The sequence below is a fragment of the Panulirus ornatus genome, chromosome 20, assembly GCF_036320965.1.
Source record: "Panulirus ornatus isolate Po-2019 chromosome 20, ASM3632096v1, whole genome shotgun sequence".
NCBI lineage: Eukaryota > Metazoa > Arthropoda > Malacostraca > Decapoda > Palinuridae > Panulirus > Panulirus ornatus.
Window position 1 is genome coordinate 60327450 of NC_092243.1, and position 6465 is coordinate 60333914.

General features: G+C 38.6%; 1 long non-coding RNA gene across 1 annotated transcript; it reads left to right on the forward strand.

The window, feature by feature from the left end:
* The first annotated feature begins 301 nt into the window (after positions 1-301).
* LOC139755821 (uncharacterized) lies at positions 302-4957 on the forward strand. Its single transcript, XR_011714176.1, has 3 exons — positions 302-416; positions 1553-1653; positions 4862-4957. It is a non-coding gene; the product is annotated as an uncharacterized lncRNA (long non-coding RNA).
* The last annotated feature ends 1508 nt before the right edge of the window (positions 4958-6465 follow it).

Genomic DNA, 6465 nt, shown 5'->3' on the forward strand with positions numbered 1-6465 from the left:
TAGGTAGTGCCAGGAACAGGTGAAGGGAGGCTACATCTCCTCACATTCATTCTCCTACTGTCAAACTGTCATGTGTTGCATTTATATGTAAAGGCAACAAAATATTTAGATAATCATATAAAAGATTAAAGTTTTTTATGTAAATTTTTCATCCATGAAGGATTTAATTGTACGTGACCTAATATTTGTATTTAAGTATTGATTATCCTATTAAGAATTATTTTGGTGCTGAAACCATTGCTACTACTATCTGGGAGATATTGCCTAATGTATTATGAATAGAATTGCCTCTTTTATTGGACAGTTTTTAATGAAGAACCTAGAGGGTGTAGAGTTCCATGCTACCTACAGTGGTGTCATGATAGACAGAGAAAATCTAACCTTGTCCTCTGTAGGGGACTACCATGGAACTGCAGGTATGTGCTGCATTATACTATAGCTGTTGTTGTTGCAATGTCTGTTGCCCCAGCATGCTGTCATATGTTAGGAGTCTCTTTTCATCCTGACTGTTGGTAATGTTCCTTGACCTGAAGTTGATTTTACACATTTTAGCTGGGTAATTGGGGTGACCTATATCCTTAGTACTAACTCAAATACTGATATTTCTTTCAGGGTAATAATGGTGGTAGATATTATTAGAATTGATATGTTTCTTTTTGTTTTGTACATGTTCACCATTTTCTTTGTTCATGAGATAGCACCAGAAACAGAGGTAAAATTTGACCATTTTTGTTCTCATTTCACCCTAACTCTCCTTTATAATGCACTGAAACCAGAACACCCAAATTACAGTTAGACCCCAAAGACCTTTCCCTGGTTTTCTCTGTTTCATACACCCTGGTTCATCCCTTGCAAACTATATCATTCCAGTGTGCTGCATCCCTATCAGACCTTTCACCCTCCTGCATGTTCAGGTCCTGAGCCTTCAAAACATCTATCATTCCATCCTTCCAGCTCCTTCTTGATCTCCCCCTTTTTCTTAACCTTCCATTTCTGACACCTATGCCCATTTTGTAATCCTTTCCTCGCTCATCCTCTCCATATGTTCAGACCATTTCAGCACACTCTCTTTGTTGCTTTTATACAAACTCCTCTAACTGCCACACCTTTCCCTTACCATATCATTTCTTTTTTAGTCAACACTCATACCAAGTATTGTCTTTAGATATTTCCAACTCATTCACCCTATCCTGCACACTTTTGTCTAATGGAAATTAATGATAACACTGTAACTTTGATAAAAGGAAACAGAATAAAGAAATTGATGGTAACAGGTGTTACATGCATAACCTTTCACATTTATGCCAAAATAACTATTTTCGACTCCCAGGTCTTATTCATTACTCAGACCCCCTGCAAGTTTCCATCATTCTTCTTTTTTTTCTCTTGGCAATACCCCATTTTTCATAGATTTTTCTTTTTTATCCTTTTTATTCTACTGAAGCATTCAGATCACACAGACATGTATGGTTCTTAGTGTCCTGTGAAGATTCCATACTTATGTGAAGTTATTTTATATGTTATGTTCTCTGATTATAACCCTGTCCCACAGGTAATGAGCTAGTTTACAATGTAGGCCAGCCATTTGAGGGCTGGAGACCTGAGTTTCTTCAAACAGTATATTGGTGGTTTCAGCGCAACGGTACCAATAAAGTAAGTTTGTGTAGCTGTTTAATATAACATCTGATTCAAGAAATATTCCTTGTTGTACATCTGCATTATTTGATATTGTACCACTTCCCATTCAAGATGTATAGCTCCTTCCCAATTGATAGAAGTAGCCACTTTCCATTTCATAGATGTAGGCACTTCCCAGTTAACCCAGTTAACAGATGTAATTTCTAGTTTTATTCTTAGGTTGTAGTTCTTGTTGACAAATAAAAATTACCGATATGTTTACACCACCCAAAAGGAGATAAGTCAAATGAAATTATTAATGTATTTTGTTTTCAAAGAATATGTCTGTGATGTCTTGTTTCAACAGACAGAGGATTGCTTGTTCGCAGAGCCTGTGATTGTGGATAGTCCCCAAATTTAATTAAATTTGCAAGAAACATCTGTTCTTAGTAGCATTCAGCATCAAAAAATTACAAGAAACCATGATAGATGCTCCGTCCAAAGTAGATAGGGTAGGGACAGGATGAATACTGGCTTGAGATTTCATTTGTGAAGCAATGGTCCAGAGGTGGATTTGGTTGCATTGGCAACCAATTACAGATACAGATGTGTTTAGGAGTGCATTGAATTGCATTCAGCTTTGGCTGGACTCAGTGTAAGTGTCGAGATATGTCTGGTTTCCTTTTGGCATGAACATGTACCTCATTGGGTGGATCTGGAGGGAATGCTCCTCAGTTTGACACCCTAAGAAGCTACTACCTACAATCTTAAGAGTGAAGTATTTTGTGATAGCTTGACTCTAGTTCCTGTGTCAAATGCAGTAGGTATTTTGGAGGTTAATGAAACATTGATAAACTGGTGTTGTTAAAAATTTTGTGAGTTTAACTGCAACAGTGTGAGATGTCCATTAATTTTGTGATACACTGAAAAATTCCGTGAGGGCTGACATGACTGCCTTATAGTGTTCTCATACCAACAGAACTCAGGTTAGGTTGTGTTGATATTCGAAGTGTATTTCCCAACCTTGTTAGAAAAATTAAAGGAATCCATGAGAATATCCTTTTTCAAGTTATATTTCTTAGCTTGAAGTTCAGAGTACACTAGTTACTTGCTTAGATCTTAGGCATCTTACATTAAGTCTTTTGAAAATGCCTTACACAAGACTAATTGTCTGTTGTGTGGATGAGCTGCATTGACCTGTCTTTGAATGGTTAAGACTGATTCTTGTACAAGAGTTGTTACGTTTGTTTATACCACCTGTTGGTGTTTTGCCCCAAGCTGTTGTTTCCATTTGCTATCAAACTGCTTAATTTTTATGATGCTATTTTAGGTGTAAGAATTTTACAATGAGTTCATAGAATAGAGTTTTACAATGAGTTCATAGAACTTTTAAGTCAGCTAATTAGGTATTTGCTTTTGGCTGCTCAGATAGTAACATTATTTCCATTATTTCGATTTTCATTGTACATATTTATCTTGCAAAACCATCTGAAGTTTCTCTTTTTGTATAAAGGTGTTGCTCTGGAAAAGCTTGTTCTTTGCTAAGGATTTTTTTTGTGTTAAGAAGAGCCTCTTCCCATCCAGTTTGCACTGTAATGAATATATGGGTTGCTTAGAAAGTTGGTTTTGAGCTTGTATTAAGTATGTTACCAAGTTGGAATCTCACTTGCTCTTGACCTCCTGCATGCCCAGCCTACTGTCCCCCAAAGAACCTGGTTAACCTTGCCATAACTTTTCAGGGTTTGAAACTGGTGTTATTGATGGTTGAGGTGAATGAATGTGACATGTCAATGTCATGAGTAGTTTAGGGCTACAGCTTTAGCAGCTGCTTACATATTTTTCTAGCAGTTATCTCACATTTTAGTTATCTTTGGTTGCATGTAGTGAGTGTGGCAGTGGCAGGTGTTATTGAACTCCACTTCCGTGAGTTTACGCCGCTAGTGAGGAGTCACCTTTGGGGAGGCTTTATCATTGTTTTTAAATAAAAGAGTGTATAGTTTTGACAAAGAACTTTTCTCCACATAAGAGTCCATTCTGTCACTGCTGCTGAATGTAGTGCATTCCTGAATCTGTAAGAACCCCTGGAGAAGGGGTGCTGGGGTAATATCCCCAAGACTCCTTTATTAAAGGGATCCTGAGATTGTATAGTCTTACTATAATGGACATAGCTTGTGTATATGTCACCATCTATCTATCTTTCTGTCACAAAAGCTCTTAAGAAATTGAAAACCAGATTTTTTTAAGTATCACTGGGCTCTAGGCTGCCTATTGTATAGCCCTCCATCCCCTTGGGTGCATTCCTGCTTCCTTCAGGACCAATCCAACTCCTCTAGTTCTTGGCTACTTCCTTGGACTTTGATATGCCCCTCAGGTTCCTAAGCCACCCCTTCAGATTCAGGTTCCTGGCTGACCCACCCCATCTAGTACTGATCCATCTCCTCAGGTTCCCTAGCTGTTCCCATGCAGTAGGTGTTTGGAGGATGGAGTGGTGAGGGAGTGGGGTTAAGGAAAGGGGTGCAGTCTTGCACACCTGAGGTGGGCATAAGTGTCCCCACCCAAGAGCAGGTAGAGAACTAATAATAATAATGACACTTTTTTTTATCATGTCATTACTGTTGTGTCTTACGGGGAGAGATCTTTACTCCTGTGATGGCCCATCTCAGCCTTGTATATATATCCACCATATCTCTTAACCTTGTATATATATATCCACCATATCTCTTAACCTTGTATATATATCCACCATGTCATGACTCCTAAAGTATGTACACACACACACACACACACACACACACACACACACACACACACACACACACACACACACACACACACTCATACTCATGCACACACCATCCTAAGCCAGGTTTTCACTTGTTGACCAACCCGAAGGGAAGAATGAACACCTAAGTTAGGTGCAGGCCAACTGCCATGCCCAGGATTTGAATGCATGCAGGTCTGATCCCAGACTGGCCCATACTAACTCATGGTCAAGCACTGCACCATGTAGACCTTTTTTTCTTATCTTGCCAATGTCAGCAACAATGAATTGACAGCTTAATAGAACTACTTGGGTGAAGGGCAGCTTCATAAGTAAAAACTCCAGCACCAGTATATGATTTTCACAAGGCAAAATTGACTTTATGCATGTATTTTTGATTACATGATCATTCAAATAGAAAGATATGTTTCTTGTTTTGTTTCATATTATCTTGATATTTATGTTCTGCTTAACATTTTGCAGGTCACACCAGTTGTACAAAATATTCAGTGGGGGAGAGATAAAATGAGCATGATTCGTTTGCAAATCCGACCTGAAGCTTATGACCAAAGTAAGGAAGATTTTTGTTTCTTAATTGTCCAGCAGCTTAACAATGCTACTACCCATGTAAGCCTAATCTGTCCCCACCAGGAACACTAGCTGAGGTCTCCATATTCTCTCCCTTAAGTGTATGCATCTCTCTCTCCCAAATTCTTAGGAAGAGTCATTAGAATGTTAGTTTTCACATTTATGGATGATTTTCTAATCAGAATGTAAAAGTTGAACAAATGGATTTGTAAACAGGCAGATGATTTAAGCAGTTGCAGTATTGTAACCAGGGAGTTGACACGTGTGGCTGCTGTACTGAACCATGTGGCACAGGTACCCCACCGATTTTGCGGCACTCTTGGCTCCAACGCTTTGCCAGATTAAACATTTTACAGGACCAATCATGGTCACATAATAATGATTCATCAACACACCTCTAACCCACTAATTATACATCTCCCATGTGTCTAAAGTATACCATGGACTGCTAGAAATTTAAATAAAAAAGAATATTAAATGTTTGAGTACCCAAAGATGGTATGTCTGTCCTTGAATCTTGTGGGGTCTTCTTCGTCTTATGTTGTTAGTTTTTTCCTAGGTGTGCATTGCCACAATAATGCAGTTTCATCTGCATCATATACCTGCTCAGGACTGAGGTGTTCGTCAGCTATGAGTTTTGCAAAGTCGTTCTCATACTCAGCAGCTCCTTCATGGTTTGCAGACCGCTTTTCTCCGCACACTTTATTCATGGAAATTCCATGACACTTCTTGAATCTTTGAAGCCATCCTTCATTATAGTCATGCTACCTGACAAGTCCACTCCATCACTCCGACACTCGAAACCACTCCATCATCACTCGATTGTGCTCATTACTCGTACCATCTTTCATGGTTTTTCTAATTGTCATTTGCTTCTTGGAATCGCTGTCTGCATAAAATTCCAATATCTTCTCCTTTTACTTTTTTATATCATAAACAGTTGATGTACCAATACTGTAGATGTCACACAACTTACGCACCGAAACACCATGGTCCATTTTTTTCAACAGTTCTACTTTATCTTGAATTGATATAGCCTGGTTATGTGTGACACCATGAATGACACTCTCATATGTCTTAGAAGCCATAGCTAGGGTTAAATTTGAATAAGATAAGCTAAGAATCTCACAGAATTGCGGTATCACCACCAACACGTGCAGTGTAAATAAGCGCACTCTACACACAATGCCATCTGTGGCCACCTAGTAAACTTGTCTGGTGGCCATGGTAATTTCAAGTTCCCTCACGTAATTTTGCCTGGACTAAAGGAGATGCCAAACCATCAGTTGCCTGAAAATCGGTGGTGTACCTGTACTGGGTAAAGTGAGCAATAGGAGCACAGCAGATAGAACCTTCAAGCTTGAACCAGTAGGGTGAGTGTTACCTGGGATCCTCAGCTTCTTTTAATTTTATAACCAAATTATTTATTTGTATTAGTTGCTTTTTACCTTTTGTTCAAACAAGTTTTCTTTAACATTCAAGTATGAAAGATTTTTTCA